Source organism: Dipodomys ordii, unplaced genomic scaffold (assembly GCF_000151885.1).
Source record: "Dipodomys ordii isolate 6190 unplaced genomic scaffold, Dord_2.0 Scaffold62, whole genome shotgun sequence".
NCBI classification, from domain to species: Eukaryota; Metazoa; Chordata; class Mammalia; order Rodentia; family Heteromyidae; genus Dipodomys; species Dipodomys ordii.
The window spans coordinates 236,966-256,296 of NW_012267278.1; the positions used below are offsets into that span (position 1 = coordinate 236,966).

General features: G+C 38.2%; 1 protein-coding gene across 1 annotated transcript in view; it reads right to left on the minus strand.

The window, feature by feature from the left end:
• The window catches only part of Slc16a10 (solute carrier family 16 (aromatic amino acid transporter), member 10), a 102,734-nt gene that overhangs the window by 42,162 nt on the left and 41,241 nt on the right, over window positions 1-19,331 (minus strand).

Genomic DNA, 19,331 nt, shown 5'->3' on the forward strand with positions numbered 1-19,331 from the left:
TTAGTGAAACTGTATAATCCACACTGATGAATAGGGGGAAAGTTGAAATAAATTGGTAACAAATATGAATCAAAGCTCAAAGCAATGCCTAATTGTAATAGCACAGCAATTGTATATATTTAGCCAAATTTTAATGAAATTAAATATCCCCTATGACTGCATTTATCTTAATATCTGTAACTTTAAGCAACTTCTAATCTATTGAAAGGAAGTCAATTATTTAAAAACAGAACCCAGCCTGGTAATGCACAACAGCAACCCCAGCACTTGAGAGGATAAGATATGAGGATCCTCCATCTGTAGACAATCTGGGATACATAGGGAGACATGGTCTCAAAAAAAATGTTAGTTAATCAATCAATCAATCAATTAATTGCGGGCATGCTTATGTGTATATACTCGAATGATCAAATTGCAAAGAAATAGCCACTGAAATCAGGATAGAGGTTACTTCTTATGAAAAGACCATAATCATTTGGATCCACTAAGTAAGGAATGACTATTTGCTTAGGGTCTGGGAAGAAATTGACTGATATAGTTGCTACAGAAATTGACTGATACACTAGAGGGAGTGTGTGTGTGTGTGTGTGTGTGTGTGTGTGTGTATGTGTGGTACTGGGATTTGAACTCAAGGCTTCACACCTGCTAGGAGGCAAGCACTCTAGTACTTGAGCCATTCTGCCAGCATTAGTGCACAATTTTCACTCTGGATGAGTTACTGGGTACTTATTGTATAATTATTATAAAACTATACATATCCTTTATCTTTTCTGAGAGTATACTATCTTTTACAATGAAAAATAATAAGTAATTTGACATTATACCTCTGGTTCTAACTCTATGAAAATCTAAAGAAAAGAAACAAATATTAAGAGAGAAATAAATATTAAGTACAAATAACCATAATAGTATTAAATAAATGAGTCATCTTATAGGATATCAGGTCTGTGTTGAGCATGAAAAAGTGTTTCAGTGTTTATTTAACAAGCACTAAGTAATATATGATCAAATACAACTGCTTGCCTTAACTTACTCTCAAAATGCATAAAATAAGAAATCGTTTCCTCTTTACCATTTGAGTACTTCAGCAGGCGCCCATTATTCTTTTTGTCAGTGTTCAATAACAGAAAAGCATATGTTCTTTCTATGTAACAAACCAGTCTTCACTTAGTAATTCAAATCTTTTCCCCAGTTCCAAGGATGGAACTGCCTCTCTTCTCTCCCTCAAACCTCTCCCTATTCCAAGCTGTTGAGCATGCCAAAGAGGAAGAATAAGAAAAGAAACACAAGAAAATTCCAATTTGAGTGGTCCTGCCAAAAGGGCAGTCTCAAGGTGTTTGAAGCAGACTTTTCCTCAGATCTACTTAGTCAGTGCTTCAAGTCTCATCTCCGAGTTCCTTCTGGCTTGTTAGCTATCACTCAAAAGACTCACTGCTGGACCTTCACTGCCCTGCTAGCGATTCTACCTGATTGAAATCAAACAGCTCCAGATTACTTCTCTCTTCCACTAGGTCTGCCTCTGATCTGCAGGTCACACTCCACTAGCATATGCTTTGTAAATTCCAACACAGCTAACCTCCTGTGTAGCTCTTGCTATGGGAGTAGCTGGCCAGCCACAGATTGATCCTGGATTTCTCAAGAAGGCAGCCCTCTATTCTCTGTTTACCACAATGAGAGGGTGAGAAATTCTTTACATCTCTTTAAATAGATCACTTAGTATCTCTCCTACTAGGTAGCAAGTAAAAGACCATATGCCCCTTCTATATCTATGGGGTAGGGGAAAGAAGCCACAGGATATTTTTCTTAAGATTCTTCAGAAAATATTTTTTTACTTGTAAGTATTATTCTTTTTATGGGTTTTACTATCACTTTATGGGTTTTACTAACACTCACTTCAAATAAGCAATCATTTCTTTAATTTTTTATTTTTTTTCAGTGCTAGGGATTTAACCAAGGATTTCATGCATGCTAAGGCAAGCACTCTAATCACTGAACCATGCCTCAATACAATTACAATAATAATTAACAAAGGATGAAGTTAGGCTAGTGTTCTGATCAAATTTAAAAACAGATAAATAAGATATTTTTAGCTAGGTGCCAGTGACTCATGTCTCTAATCCTAGCTTCCTAGGAAACTGAGACCTGCGGATTGAAGTTCAAAGCCAGCCTAAGCAGAAAAGTACACGAAACTCTTATCTCCAGTTAACACCAAATAAGCTCATGGTTTTCCTTAAGGAAGGGGAAAAAAAAGCTTAAGTATAATACGAGGCCCTGAGTTCAAGCCACAGGACCAGCACTAAATAAATAAATATGACTTTAGGATGTACTTATATACTCTTTCTGAGTCATGTCTGAGAAATTCTTCTCAAATACCACAACACTTCCATTCCAATTTCCCTATACAGATCCTCTTTGTACCCTAATTCATTCTGAGATCAAACACCAATTCTCAGTGTATAACCAAGGAGGATGCAAATAGTTCACAGGAAGTAGTTAGGTTTCATACCTAAGAAACCTGTGGGCTGGGGATGTAAAGCACTTGCCTAGCATATACAAGGCCCTGAGTACAATCCTCAGTACTGCAAATAATAATAATAATAGTAATAATAATTAGGAAATTAAAAAAATAAAAAGCTGGGTGCCAGGAGCTCATGCCTATAATCCTAGCTACTGAGAAGACTGAGATCTGAGGCTCACAGTTAGAAGCCTGACTGGGCAGGAAAGTCTGTAACACTCTTATCTCCAATTAAGCACCAAAAAAAGCCAGAAGTGAGGGCTGGAAAGGTGGCTCAGTGGTAGAGTGCTTGCCTTGCATGCATGAGGCCCTAGGTTCGATTCCTGTGGCTCAAGTGGTAGAGTGCTAGCCTTGAGCTGAAGAGCTGAGGGACAGCACCCAGGCCCAGAGTTCAGGCCCCATGACCGGACCCCTCTACCCCCCCCCAAAAGCCAGAAGTGGAGCTGTGGCTCAAATCATACAGAGCTAGCCTTGAGCAAAAAAGCTCAGGGACAGTGTCCAGGCCCTGAGTTCAAGCCCTAGGACCAGGCACAAATAAATTTATGCCAGGACCAACACAAATTAATTAACTAAAATAAAAAGGACTTACTGCATATAAAGTAAAACAGAGGTATTATAATAACACAGAATGTAAATGGCTGCAATGATTAAATGTTTACAATGGAAAATACACACACACAAAAAAGATTTTCTGTAGAGATTGATAATAGTCTAATGGTCCTTTCTCATGGTCCCAACTAGCATTTCCATTCAATCTTGGTCTCTTTTCAAGACATCTTTGCTCTGTAATGAGTTAGTATTTCTCTAATAACCTTAAATTAAATATTAGTACTCAAAACCTAGATTAAAATGAAAAATATTATTTCACAAAGTCTCAGTAATTTGATGGGTATATGTTGCTATTTAGCAACTCAGCAATGGGTAAATTATACTTGCCACTCCAAAGGCTATTTGGTAGCTGTGCATCACTCAAGAGGCTTGAAAAATATTTTTTAACTTCTGTTCATAGCACTGGCATGTAGTGACCATGCAGAAAGCAATGATAAAATCTGCCTACCTCATCCAGAAAACTATTTTCGCACAGTAGACGATGTTTAAGACAGGAGTTGTAGGACAGATTGAAAAGCTTTAAGTATTAGAAGAATTTCTTGAGAACTAACTACCTACAGGTGTTGAGGTAGCCAGAAAAGAGGCTAGACTAAATAAAAGAAGCATCTGGAAGTTAAAGGAACTCTATAGAGAGCTGAGGGCAAAGCTCAAGTGGTAGGGTACCCACTTGACAGAGCCCTGGGATCAAACCCCAGTACTGCCAAAAAAAAAAAGTCCACATTCCTAATCATGTAATAGTCAAACTGATAACACTGAAAAAAAAAACATTGAAGGCATAAAGAGAAGAATAATATATCCAGGGAGAACCCTAATAGCCCTTGTCAAAAATATTAACAATAATAATTGGGCAGCTGGACACCAATGGCTCATGCCTGTAATCCCAACTACTCAGGAGGCTGAGATCTTAGGATCGTGGTTCAAAGCCAGCCTGGGCAGAAAAGTCAGTGAGACTCTTATCTCCAATAAACTACTCAGAAAAGCCAGAAGTGGCATTGTGGCTTAAGTGATAAATCTCTACCTTTGAGCACAGAGGCTCAGGGACAGCACCCAGGCCTTGAGTTCAAACCCCAGGACTAGAGGAAAAGAAAAATTGGGGACAAGGCATTGAAACTGTTATATTCAAAGTACTGAAAAAGACAACAGTTTTATATCCAACTAAATAGCCTTCAAAAACAAAGGTAAGAGCCAAGTGCTACTGGCTCATGGAGACTAAGATCTGAGGATTGCAGTTCAAAGGCAGCCTAAGCAGGAATTCTATGAGATTCTTATTTCCAATTAACCAGCAAAAAGCCAAAATTGAAGGTATGGCTCAGTGAAAGAATACTAGCCTTGAGAAATAAAAGCTAAGGGATAGTGCCTCTGAATTCAAGCCCCACTACTGGCACATGCATGCACCTACATAGACACATACACAAAGCTAAGGATAAAAAACACCTTGCTTCCTTAGAGAAACAAGTTAAACATATTCATCATGCTTCTTTTTTCATTTTTGTTATCAGCTCAGAGTAAATTTTGCCATTGCATTGTAACAATAAAATTGACATGGTATTTTATGTTTATATATTATTTTCCACCTAATGTTAATATCATATTCCATATTTTTCAATTATTGTTTTTGTTTTCTGTCCCTATCATACCATTTTACTTATGTAGAGTTTTGTGCTTTTAAAACCATGTCAAATCCTTTGTGGAATGAGACCATATAGACTAATAAATATAAAATCCTACTACTATATTTGCTAAGTCTTTTTTTTGGCGGGGGTCCGGTTGTGGGGCCTGAACTCTGGGTCTGGGCACTGTCCCTCAGCTCTTCAGCTCAAGGCTAGCGCTCTACCACTTGAGCCACAGCACCACTTCTGGCTATTTTCTTTTTGCTTATGTGGTGCTGAGGAATCGAACCCAGGGCCTCATGCATGCAAGGCAAGCACTCTACCACTGAGTCACCTTCATAGCCCATTTGCTAAGTTTTTGAAGCAACAGCAAGATTTATGGATTGTACTGGGAACCTAGTTAATAGAATTTTTTTACTAAGTTGTTATATGAAGTTTTTGAAAAACATTTTCCAAAACAGAAGAAACAACTGTTCTCCCCCTGTACATTATTCCTTCTTAAGATTCTAAGGTATACTTCAATTTCTCAATCATCAAGAAAACCTGCTCCCTAATTATAGCCCTTTTTTGTGTGCCAGTACTGGGACTTGAACTCAGGATCTAGGTGCTGTCTCTCAACTCTTTCATTCAAGGCTGGTGCTCTACCACTTGAGTTGTTCTACCTACTTGAGTTATACACCCACTTCAGCTTTTTAATGATTAGAGATAAGAATCTCATGGGCTTTCTTGCCTAGGCAAGCTTCAAATCTCCATCCTCAGATCTCAGCCTCCTGAGTAGCTAGGATTGTAGGCAAAAGGGCTTCATTATAGCCCTTTCAGGTATCCTTTTCTCTACAACCATTTATGTACACCTCTTTTTACCCTCAGTGGCTTTTCACCATTTTTTTAACTTCATAAACTTTGTACATATAGGTAGCAGCAAGACCAAGAATCAAAATCAAAAACAATAATGATCAGGAACTAAAAACATGGACAAACATCATGTAAGGGGAAAGGAAAGGTAACATGTGCTAATCACCTGTTGTGTGTCAGTGAATGTGTAGTAGTTTATATACACTACTTTATTCAGTCCTCTAAAGAACTAAGCTAAAGTAGCTAAAGCTCAGTAGAAATTAAATGATTTGCCTATCAGTGCTCAGCCATTTAAGTGGAAGCCTCTAAATTTATCCTAAACTATCTGGGCAAAGCCTTTCTCTGAAGAATCATTTCCATAGCCATGCTTCTTTTATAACTTCTTGTCAGTACATCTAAGTTGGGAACCCTTTAAAGGTACAAGAGCAGTTTAGTTTCAACTGAAGGACTAGAACCCAATAAAGCTACTTTAAAGGGCTTTCTATGAAGGAATACATCAGAAGCCATCTTCTCCCCTAAAGCCTATACAATGGCCCTCCATGTTCTCCCCATGCTCAGAGTTTCTCCAGCATTTACTTTCAGGGACAGAGTCTGTTCACTCCCTCAGCGACTACTCCAGAAAAGAAAACCTATCTTTTTGGTGTCTCTAGTAGAAGAAAACAGCCTGCTCAACTGGACTCTCTGGGCTTTCTTGTGTTTAGGAGTTACAAATTCTCTGATTATCCACAGCATAAAGCTTACCAGGCAAAACATGCAAAAGAGCTTGGCTGCTGACCAGCCCAACCTAGCTCAAATTGCCACCCCAGTCTCATCTGCTAAAAGAAGAGCGAGATGATAAAGATGTGGATGATCATGACAGCTGGAATTTATTTATAAGGAACTGTGCAAGACATTCCAGATGCTTCATATTATTAAGTAACTTAGGCTGAATAATTTCTAAAGAAAAATGACGTATTTCTCACACTTCTAGAGGAAGTTCAAGATGAATACCCAGTACATAATGAAGACCTGAAGACCTTGTCAGAAGATGACAGAAGTCATTGTGTATGGGTAGAGAAGGGGAAGGAGAAAGGCAGAGAAATAGAAGGAAAACAAACTCATCCTTTCATAAGGGATCTATTCCCTGATTAACTCTGTTGATCAGCACAGAGTTCTCATGACCTACTTACCTCTTAAAAGTACCACCTCTCAGGGCTAAGAAAGTGGCTTAGTGGTAGAGTGCTTGCTTAACATGCATGGAGCCCTGAGTTCGATTCTGCAGTACCATGTAAACATAAAAGGCAGAAAGTGGCACTCTGGCTTAATTGGTAAAGTGCTAGCCTTGAGCAAAAGTGTCCAGGCCTTAGTACTGGTAAAAAAAAAAAAAAAAAAAAGTACTATCTCTCAACACTTGTTTTGGGGACTAATTTTGGAAGACAATCAGGTCTATAAGAAACCAATTTGGCTGAGAAACTGTGGCAATTAGATTTTCAAACTTGCTCAAAAACACACAAATGTAGTGGGTGGTGATGCTGGAATTTGAGTCCATAGCCCTTGCTCTTAGCAGTGATACTAAATTGCCTTTTAACTAATTAACCAAAACCAGTCCAAATTTGAAAGATGAATGAAAGCATAGTACAACAAGAGTTCAGCTTCCATTGAAGGAAGTCAATAGATAAAACCTAAGTTTTCTCTGAGGTCTTAAATTCAAAATATAGCCATAGAAGCATGTTGTTTAGAAAGATGACCATAAGAAATAAAAAAAAAAGTTGAAGTAGGAAGAATGCAGTCAAGGATTCAATGTAGGGTGATACTGTCCACAAAGAAATTTACTCTTCCCATGACTTATGTACTGTAACCCCTCTGTACATCACCTTTATAATAACAATAAAAAAGTTAGAAAGGAATTCAATGTACATCCCACAAAATTAAGAAAAGTGAGGGGAGGGATGGGTTGGGAGGGCTGGGTAACAATGTTGAAAGGGGTGACACTGACCAAGATGCATTGTATTCATAAACTGCTTTGTTAAATGGCAACTCCCTTGTACAACTAAAGATAATAAAATTTTAAAAAAGAAATAAAACAGTAAAACACAGATGTCTTTAGAGCAGGGTTACCAGACAGGGGGCAGTATGTAGCAGGGTATGCTACTTTTTATTATAACTAACACACACACACACACACACACACACACACACACACACACATTCTTGATAATCATAAAAATTTAACTGGAGGAAAACAAATGATACTTTGTTAAAACTAACCAGACAATATGATTGTCTAAACCTTTAAAAATCACGATCTCCAGAGCAAGGGAAGCGGTGTCATTATCCAAAAAGAAATGTACTCTTTACCTGACTTATGTAACTGTAACTTTCTGTACATCCCCTTTACAGTAACAATAAATTTCTTTAAATCATGATCTCACCATAATGAAATGACTTCGAATAGGAGTTATGATGGTAGTATAGCCTGTCTTAAGATTTGAGAACTCTTATTAAAATTCCTAAGTACAGGGGCTGGGAAGGTAGCTCAGTGGTAGAGTGCTTGCCTTGCATGCATGAGGTCCTGGGTTCGATTCTTCAGCAGAAAAAGCTGAAAGTGGCGCTGTGGCTCAAGTGGTAGAGCGCTAGCTTTGAGCTGAAGAGCTGAGGGACAGTGCCCAGGCCCAGAGTTCAGGCCCCACGACCAGCAAAAAAAAAAAGAAATGTACTCATTACCCGAATTGTGAAATGATAACCCCTCTGTACAACACCTTAATAATAATAAAATTATATATTAAAAAAATCCTAAGTACAAAGTGAATTTGTAGATCAAATTATCAAAGAGAGGCAGGTTCTTTTAAGGCAAGTGAGAATAGTTTGGAAAGGGGCAAAAAAATTATGCCCATAACCAATGTCTGAGCTAGAATCATAGCTTAATTAACAACTGTCCAGAGTCCTGCAAAACATGAAAACATTATTCTTTTTATAATAAGAATATCTGCAGTGTGAAGAAAGAATGAGGGTTAAAGAAGTAGCTACAAGTTAGTTACCTTTTTTCTAGCAGGTTTGTATAGTCAAGAAAGACAATTATTACTAAAAAGTCCTTTGTGACATTTTGGATAAAATCATGTAGCTTTCCCAGGCACTGGTGGCTCATACGTATAATCCTAGCTACTCAGGAGGCTCAGATCTGAAGATTTCAGCTCTAAGCCATCATAGGCAGGAAAGCCTGTGAGACTTATCTCCAATTAACCACCAAAAAAGCCAGAAGTGGAGCTGTAGCTCAAGTGATAGAGTGTTAGCCTTGAGAAAGAGAGAGAGAGAAAAAAAAGCTCAAAAAACAGTACCTAGGCCTTGAGTTTAAGCCCAGAACTGGCACAAACGCACGCACACGCGAGAATGTGTGAGCACACACACACACACACACATCATGTTATCATACTATTATACATAATAGCAGCATGTTATAAAAATTAAAAAGACATATTATACCTTATGGAGCTCAGAGAAACAGAGCTTATTCAAAACAGCTGTAATGTCTCCTATTCAAGAGGAAGGAAAGGACTGTTGACTACATTCAAACTGGTTTACCTGACTACAAATCATTTATTTAGATCTAGAACAAACTCCAAGATAAAATTTCCCAATGATCTGTAATCGCCATCCATTCTGTAACTACACATAGAATTTTATATACATTTGCTTCTGAAGTTTTGTGTTGAGTAACATTTATTAAGATCCTTAGCTCTTATATGCCAGGCACTCTCAACTTTATATCTATTATTCATTTAAACGTCACAAGAATCTTATTTTTTTCCTTTGCAGTTTGGTATTGAACACAGGATCTTATGCATGCTAAAAAAGCATTCTGGCACAGAGCTACATCCTAAGTCCTTGGGTTTTGGAGGCAGGATCTCACTATGTAGCCCAGGCTGGCCTTAAACTCATGTTCTTCCTGTCTTTGTCTCCTGGGTATTGGGATTAGAGATATGTACCACCACACCTGGCTTAATTAAAATATTCTTATTACCCTTGTACAGATGAAGAAACTGAAGCAGAGAATGAGTTAAGCAACTTGCCCAAAGGCCACAGAGATATAAAACTGAATCAGGGAACTCACAGAGTCTGGAGGCTGTGGTTTTTGAGCACTCACTTACTACCTACAAAGAGTAGCTCAACTACAGCTACAGCAAACCTCTGGAGACACTCTAGGGTCTCTTCCTAGAACTGTCATGCACAAACAAGTCTTCATCAACTAAGAAAGTATCAACCCACACAAACAAGTTGCAACCTAACAGATTTCTATCTCAGTGAATCAAACACCTCCTTGCTATGATTGCTGGTCTTTCAAATAGCGAGCACTAACAGATAAGAACATTCAAACTGCCAGGATAAATCATAAACTGCACACGTGGACTGGATTGCAGGCCAAGCCTCTCACATTCTTCCTGAACAGTAGATTTAGGGCCAAGATCATCTTTTATATAAAGCAATTCATTAAGGAAAGTTGAGTTGATAAATAATTGAGGGTAAAAATAACTTAAAAGTAAGATAGAAAGCATTTATTTTTGGCCCTGTTCTACTATGTTCTAGGAATCCTGATCTTCCTCCTGCAAACTAAATTTCTCTAAAGAAACTGCATCTGTATTACAGATCCTGCAAGCTGCTTGACCTTGGCTGACTAGAACACTGTGACAGAGAGATGGAATGTTGTAAGTCATGAACCAAAATTGTCCCCTACTATCTTAGGCCTTTAAATAGCAAATGACCTTAATTTTTGTATCTGCCCTAGCATTCTGCTTACTAACAGATAAATTTCTCAGAATGTACCACTAAGCCTAGCAACCCTGTCTAGCTTCAACACCCCTGAACTAAACTTCTAAGCCCCCCCACAGGGGACCTGGCTCAACACAAACCCTCAATACTCATACAAATCTTATTAAAGAACCCATGAGTGCTTAACACTGACATGAGACTCAAAACTTTAACTCATTCTGTGCATGCCTAAGAGCAGAACATATATTATTCAATGTCCATAAAATGAGAAAGGATTTCATCTAAATGCCACTGATGAGCCACATTAATTTGGTATTTGCATAGGACTTGAGCAATGAAAAATGCATTATAGGTGAGAAAAATGCATTAAATTACCAAATTATCAAATCCTTCCTCTGACAAAGCATGAATGCAACCGATTCTTGCACAATGAGATTTCCAAGTAGTGCTGGGTGTGTCTTGTACAATGAGATTTCATTTCCCAGTACTGCTGAGTATTCATTTTCTTGCGTTTCTTCCTGTTCAAATTTATGGTTCTGGATATACTCCCCTAGTAAGCATGGTATTTACAGCTATAACATGTCAAAAGAAATATTTTGTACTATTAAATAATCCACACTTCTGTTAAATATATACCCATGAGTGAAGCATGATACTGATATATATTGGAAATACATGGACACTGAATGCTAGAACAATTTTGATTTTATAAAATTATTTAGTAAGAATTTAGTAACTGTAAAAATAACTTCACTTTTATGCTGGGTACTGGTGGCTTACACCTGTAATCCTAGCTACTCAGGAGGCTGAGAGCTGAGGATCGTGGTTCAAAGCCAGGCAGGAAAATCCATAAAACCACCAGAAAACTGGAAGTGGCACTGTGGCTCAACTGGTAGAGTGCTTGACTTGAGCTGAAGAGCAGAGGGACAGAGCCCAGACCCAGAGTTCAAGCTCCATGACTACAAACAAACAAACAAACAAAACACGCAAAAACTTCACTTTTAAATACTTCTTATTTAAAATGTAAATTCTTGGGGCTGGGAAGGTAGCTCAGTGGTAGAGTGCTTGCCTTGCATGCATGAGGCCCTGGGTTCGATTCCTCAACACCACATAAGCAGAAAAAGCCAGAAGTGGTGCTGTGGCTCAAGTGGTAGAGCGCTAGCCTTGAGATGAAGAGCTGAGGGACAGTACCCAGGCCCTGAGTTCAGGCCCCATGACCAGCAATAAATAAATACATACATACATACTACATACATACATAAAAATGTAAATTCTTGAGCTTGGCATGGTGGTATATACCTGTAATCCCAGCACAGATGTAAGCAGGAGGATCTCTATCTTGAAGCCAGCTTGGGCAATATGGTAAGAACGTGTCTCAAACTAAAATTCTTTAATTATACTATGTATTTTGCCTTTTTATTTTTTAGTATATTCAATAAGTTGTGCAACCATTATCTGATCATGATGTTTCTGAAACTAAGTAATAGTTTCAGAACATTTTTCTCCCTTCTCCCCACAAAAAGACAACCTGTGACTATTAGCAACCACTCTCATTTCACTCTTCCTTCAGCCCTGGCAACTACATAGAATTTCCTAAACTTGACACTTTACAGCAATAGAATCATATAATATGTGGACTTTTGTGCCTGTTATTTTTTCATTTAATATGTTTTCAAGGTCTATACATTTTGTAACATATGAATATTTCATTTATTTTTGTGGCTATACCATGACTTGTTTATCCATCCATTCATTGATAGACATATTTTCCACTTATTCTCTAAGAATTATAACTGAACATTTGCATATGAGTTTTCACATGCATGTGTTTTTAATTCTTTTGGATAGATATATATATATACCTAAGAGTAGAACTGCTGTGTTGAGTAGTTCTTTGAGGAACTATCATAATGTTTTCTAATATAACTGCACAATTTTACATTTCCCCCAGAAATATATCAAGATTCCAATTCTTGAACATCCTCTCCAACATTTGTTATTGTTCATCTTTTTATTTTAGTCATCCCAGTGGGTGTGAAACAGTACTTTTTAATTTCCATTTGCGTTTCTCTAATGACTAATTGAATACCATTTCATTGGTTATATACACATATTACACACACACACACACACATACACACACACAACATCACTTCTGGCTTTTTCTGAATAGTTAATTGGAGATAGAGTCTCATGGGCTTTCCTGCTTAGGCTGGCTTCTAAACTCCATCCTCAGTTATCAGCCTCCTGTGAAGCTAGGATTACAGGCATGAGCCACTGGCACCCAGATAGATATAGCTATAGATATCTTTTGCTCATTCCTACCCCCCCAGTACAAATAATTTTTTTCATTTTGCTATATACATTTATGTAAAATGCATCTTGATCAGTTATTAACACCCCTTCATCATTTCCCTTCCTCCCCTTTTCCTGTTTCCCAGACCAGTCTAGATGCTTTTATGTATGTATGTATGTATGTATTATGTATGTATGTATGCATGTATGCATGTATGCATGTATGTATTTAGCCAGTCCTGTTGAACTCAGTGCTTAGGTGCTATGTCTGAGCGTTTTTGCTCAAGGATAGTGTTCTACCACTTCAGCCACAGCTCCACTTCCAGCTTTTTGCTGGTTAACTGGAGATAGGAGTCTCAGGGATTTTTCTACCTCAGATGGTTTTGAACAAAGATCTTCAAATCTCAGCCTCCTGAGTAACTAGGGTTACAGGCATGAATCGTCTGTGCCCAGTTTAAGATTTTTATGTATTCTGGCTATCAGTCCTTTAATATATATGATTTGCAAAAAAAATATCTCAAATTCTGTACCTTCTCCTCTTCCTTGATGACAACATTTGAAATACATTTGTTTTTTTTTTCACTTTAATGAGGCACTTGTTATTTGTTGTTTTTGCTTGTGTTTTGTAATGTCTTATCTAAAAAAAGACTAGGGTCTAATTCTAAAGCCTGTTTTCTTGTAACAGTTTTATAGTTTTACCTCTTACCTCTTTAATCTTATGAGTTCATTTTTGTACATGTTGTAAGGCATCTAACTTTATTCTTTTTCATGTAACTATCTAGTTACCCCTCATTGAGAAGACATTTTCCATTGAGTTGTCTTGATTGGATTTTTAAACTTAATTTTTAATATCTAGAAGAACAATATTTTGAAAACAGAGCTCTGGTTTTTATAGCTCTAGACATAATTGTTATGCAATAGGCTACACAGTGTTCAATGAAAAGTTTTGATATATGTGTGCACCTGTGTAAACACTTTCACAATCAACACTGTTCACAAACAATGAACATATCTAACACCTCCAAAGATTTCTCATGCCTCACTGTAATTCATTCCTACTCCTCCCCCCCCCCAGAAACTTGTAATCTGTAGATTAGTTTGCACTTTCTGGACTTTACATATGGGGTTATATAGCATGTGCTATTTGTTTTCATTGACATTATTACTTAGATAATGTACTTCAAATAAAATCAGCTTTTTAAAAGACTATATTTTTAAGAGTAGTTTTTGGTTCGCAGCAAAAAGAGAGAAAGGACAAAGATTTTCTATGGAACTCCTTCCCCAAAACATACATAGCCTTTTCCCACTATCTACATCCCCACCAAAGTAGTTCATCTACTACAATTGGTAAGCCTTTAGCAAAAAAGCTGACAGTGCCCAGACTCTGAGTTTGAGCCCCAGTACCAACACACATACATACGTAAACACTAATATTTACTCTTGGTGTTGCATATTCTATAAACTTAGACAAATACATCATGACATGTATCCACTACTATAGCATGAGTAATTTCACTTCCTTAAAATTCGTCTGTGCTCTGCTTCTTCATCTCCTTGTCTCTACTCCTTGATAAGCACTGATCTTTTCACAGTCTCCATAGTTCTGCCTTTTCCAGTATGCCATATGGTTAGAATCATGTACTATACAGCCTTTTCAGATCATCTTCTTTTGCTTGGGCATCTGTGTTTAAGGTTTCTCTAATTTTTCTCACTTCATAAGTAATCTCATAGCAATAGTGACTCAAGCTGCTATAAGCATCAATGTGCAAGTTTTTCTGCAGACATAAATTTTCAGCTCAGCCAAGGAGCACAATTGCTAGGTCATATGAGAAGAGCATTCTCAGTATTAAAAACAACAACACAATAAACTCTTCCAAAGTGTCTGTACCATTTGCATTCCCTGCAACTCCACATCCTCACCAATATTTGGCACTGTCAATGTTCTGGATTTGGGCCATCCTAATAAGTCAGTAGAATTCATTGTTGTTTGATGTACATGTTTTAATGACAAATGATGTAGAGCATCTTCTCATACACTTATTTGACAACTATGTTTCTTCTTTGTTGAGGTATCTGTAAAAAAAAATTGTCTTTATTTGTCTGATACAGCCTCATCATGTAGCCAAGGCTAGCCTTAAACTCACTACGTAACTTTGAACTCAGAATCCTCCTGTGTTAGCTTCCCAAGTGCTAGGATTACAGGCAAAAGCCATCACACCTGGCTTTCTTTTTCTTTTCCTTTTTTTGGGTCAGTCGTGGGGCTTGAACTCTGGCCCTGGGTGCTCTTCAGCTCAAGGCAATCACCCTACCACTTGAGCCACAGAGCCACTTCCGGCTTTTTTTTTTTTTTTTGCTTATGGGGTCCTGAGGAATCGAACCCAGGGCCTCAGGCATGCAAGGCAAGCACTCTACCACTGAGCCACCTTCCCAGCCCCCTCCAGATAAACTTCAGAACAAATTTGTCTTTAAAATTAAAATTCCATGTTGAGATTTTGAATGATATTGCATTAAGTTTATTGATTAGGTTGGAAAGAGCTGACATCTTGACAATATAGTCTTCATATCCATGAATGGGGACGGTCTCTCCACTTATTTTACTTTTCTTTTATTTCTTGCATCAGTTTTACAATTTTCCTAAATAAGTTGTATATTTATTTTCTTAACTTATACAAAGGTTTTTCATTTGGTGAGGTACTAATATAAATAGTATTCTATTTTTTGTTGTTGTTGGCTTTGTTTTTTGTTTATTTGGTGCTGGTACTGGAGCTTATACTCAGGGCCTGGGTGCTGTCCCTGAGCTTCTTTGCTTATGGCTAGTACTCTACCACTTGAGCCACAGCTTCACTTCCGGCTTTTTGGTAGTTCATTAAAGGTAAGAGTCTCAAAGACTTTCCTGCCTAGGCTGGCTTCAAACCACAATCCTCAGATCTTAGCTTTTAGTTTACAAGTATGAGCTGGTATTCTATTTTTTTAATTTTTTTTTTGTCAGTCATTGGGCCTGAACGCTGGGACTAGATGCCATCACTCAGCTCTTCAGCTCAAGGCTAGAGCTCTACCACTTGAGCCACAGCACCACTTCTGGCTTTTTCTGCTTATGTGGTTCGAGGAATCGAACCCAGGATCTCATGCATGCAAGGCAAGCACGGTACCACTAAGCCATCTTCCCAGCCCCTGGTATTCCATTTTTAACCTCAAATTCCACTTGTTTATGTTGATTACATGTTATATTGACTACCTGTCCATTAATTAGTCACAGGACTGTAACTAATTCCTGTTACTATAATATAAAAATGTGCTTGCCTTGCATGCATGAGGCCCTGGGTTTGATTCTTCAGCACCACAAAAGCAGAAGAAAAATCCAGAAGTGGCGTTGTAGCTCAAGTGGTAGAGTACTAGCCTTGAGCTGAAGAGCTGAGGGACAGCACCCAGGCCCAGAGTTAAGGCCCCATGACCGACAAAAAAAAAGTCTCTATTGTAGTAACACAATTGGTGATTTTGCTGAGCCAAGGTAAAACTAATTTAAAGGATAACTACATTATTCATGATGTCTTTATTACTGATTCAAACACCACACACCTATCAAAAGAACTATAACACGTGAAATAATTATTTAATTCCATCATCTTTGACACTATGCTGGCTTTCAATTACTTAATCCCATAATGTTACATATTTTCTAGTTTTGTTATCAAGGTTCTTCAAGGTAATAAATATTTTTAGCAACTAATAGCATTAAATGGTATATAACTCTCCATTGTCATACCTTAGCCTCTATTAACATACCTCCAATGACAATAAGGCATCTGAGTGTTTTAGAAACAGGTTAGTATGACAACATTCTATTTCTTGTTAATTATTTATTTATCACTATTCCTATATAGAGATATTTCACATCAAAAAGGGGGGGGTGGAGAGGGAGAGGAAAAATTCTCAGAAAGTCACAGTATATAAACCTGATGAACACCATAAATTGTCTAAACTTGGTATGAAGTGGAGTCATTATACTCTCTAGTTACATATGAATTCCAACTCTGGAAATCTTTTTTTTTTTTGATCAGTTGTGGAGCCTGAACTCTGCGTCTGGGTGCCATCCCTTAGCTCTTCAGCTCAAGGCTAGAGCTGTACCACTACAATACAGTGCCACTTCTGGCTTTTTCTGCTTATGTGGTGCTGAGGAATCGAACCCAGGGCCTCATGCATGCAAGGCAAGCATTCTACCATAAAGCCACCTTCCCAGCCCCTCAACCTTCGGAAATCTTGAGGCAAGACACAATTCTCTTGGGTTCTCTCTCCTTGAGGTAGTCAGGGATGGACGGCTATACATATATATATACACACAAGTATAGGTGCATGTTTACATATATGTATATGTGTGTATGTGTGTATGTGTGTAAGTCTTCTGATGCTATAGAACAGCTCTAACAGAAGTAAGAGAGAAAAAAAAACAACTAAATAATACCCCCAAAGGACCAGGAACATAACAAGTGCTTTCTATGTATAAATGTCATTAAACCCTTACAACAACCCTGTAATACAGGGAGCAATAACTCCATTTTACTAGTAAGAAAGCTGAGGTTAACAAAAATTACATAATTTTCAAATGGCCACATGCTAGTTAACACTAGAGCCAATCCAGACTAGTTCTCTGAAGATTTATTCATTAAATATACTAACTTTATTTAACAGTGGCAGAGGAATAATCTAGGACTTGTAAATATAAATGAACTATCATAATAAATAAGACAACCAGATTAGGAGTTCAAAGACCAAATTCTAGTCTCAATTGTTTGACATCTCCCTGGATGAAATACATTCCTGCCATCTTCACAAAAGCAATCATTTACTCATCCCAACCCCTACTAATACAAATTTTCCGAATTCTCCAAGTATTTGATAGTATTTATGTATCTTTAAACAGGGTATACCTGTAATCCCAGTTACTGTGGAGGCAAAGGAAAGTAGGATTGTAATCTGAGGGGGGCCCAGGAAAAACACCATAGCTTAGTCAGGTGCTGGTGGTTTACACCTGTAATCTGTGCTACTCAGGAAGCTGAGATCTGAGGATGTCGGTTCAAAGCCAGTCTCAATTCAAAGCCAGTCTAAGCAGAAAATTCTGTGAGACTCTTATTTCCAATTAACAGCAAAAAAGCCAAAAGTGAGGTTGTGTCTAAATGGTAGATCCTTAGCCTTGGGTGAAAAAGCCAAGTGAGAGTATAAGGCCCTGAGTTCAAGCCCCAGTACCTGCAAACAAAAAACTTAATTAACGGTCTGGGAAGGTGGCTCAGTGGTAGAGCACTTGCCTTGCAATGTATGAGGCCCTGGGTTCGATTCCCCAGCACCACATAAGCAAAAAGAAAAAACCCAGAAGTGGCGCTGTGGCTCGAGTGGTAGAGCGCTAGCCTTGAGCTGAAGAGCTGAGGGACAGCGCCCAGGCCCAGAGTTCAGGCCCCACAACCAGACCCAAAAAAAAAGAAAAACTTAATTAACTACACTAAATTTAAAACAACAACAACAAAACCACACCTTACCTGAAAAAAACATTAAAAACTAAAAGGACTTGAGAGCATTGCTCAGCTGATTCTAAGCTCAAGCCTCAAGACTGCCAAAGGGGGGAGAAAAAAGAATTTGGGATACATTTTGTGTGCGTGCGTGCGTGCGTGCGTGCGTGCGTGTGCATGTGTATGTGTGTGATAAGCCAGACCATTTTAAGTATATTACAAATATAAACTCATTTATAAGAGTCCTATGAGAAGATATTTTTATTCCTTTCTTAAGGAAACCAACCCCATAGATAGACTAATGCCCACAACTTTCATAACTAGTAGATAATTCAGCCAGGAGTCCAAGACATACATAATCTGAATCAACTTTTCTTTATTTCTTTCTTTTTGGTCCTGGGGCCTGAACTCAGGGCTTAGGCACTGTCCCTGAGCCTCTTTGTGCTCAAGGCTAGCACTCTACCACTTGAACCACAGCACCACTTCCGGCTTTTTCTAAGTAGTTTATTGGAGATAGGCATCTCACAGACTTTTCTTCCCAGACTAGCTTTGAACCATTATCTTCAGATCTAAGCCTCCAGAGTAGTGAGGATTACAGGAATGAGCCACTGTGCCTGGCTAAGCTTTCTTTTTTTAAAAGCAATACCAGGGCTTGAACTCAGTACCTCATGCTTGCTATTCAAGTGTTCTACCACTGAAGCCACTCCACTAGCCCCTGAATCAAACTCTTAGCCACTTTACATTGCTGCCTACCTCTTGAAAACAATCCTGTGGGAAAATCTACTCAATTATCATAGCAGTTTTAATAAGAGTCAATAGGAGCTTGGATGATAGCTAAATGGAACCAAGGTCTACTGTCAGGGATAGACAAGCATACACTTGAGAACAGACTGATATGTGATAAGCAGCAGCAGCATAAGTGAGTAGCTTTTCTGACTGGCAAGACTACAGCCTCCTCAAAGGCAGATTAATACCCAGGAGACCACAAGGTAACTCTATACAAACACAACAGGACTTTAGGAACTGAGAGTACAACCGTCATCATTCAACTGAAGCTCCCCCAAAAGGTAGAGGTTATCCAAGAGAGGGGGAGGGAGGGAAGGAGGGAGAGAGAGAAAAAGGAAAGGAAAGGAAAGGAAAGGAAAGGAAAGGAAAGGAAAGGAAAGGAAAGGAAAGGAAAGGAAAGGAAAGGAAAGGAAAGGAAAGGAA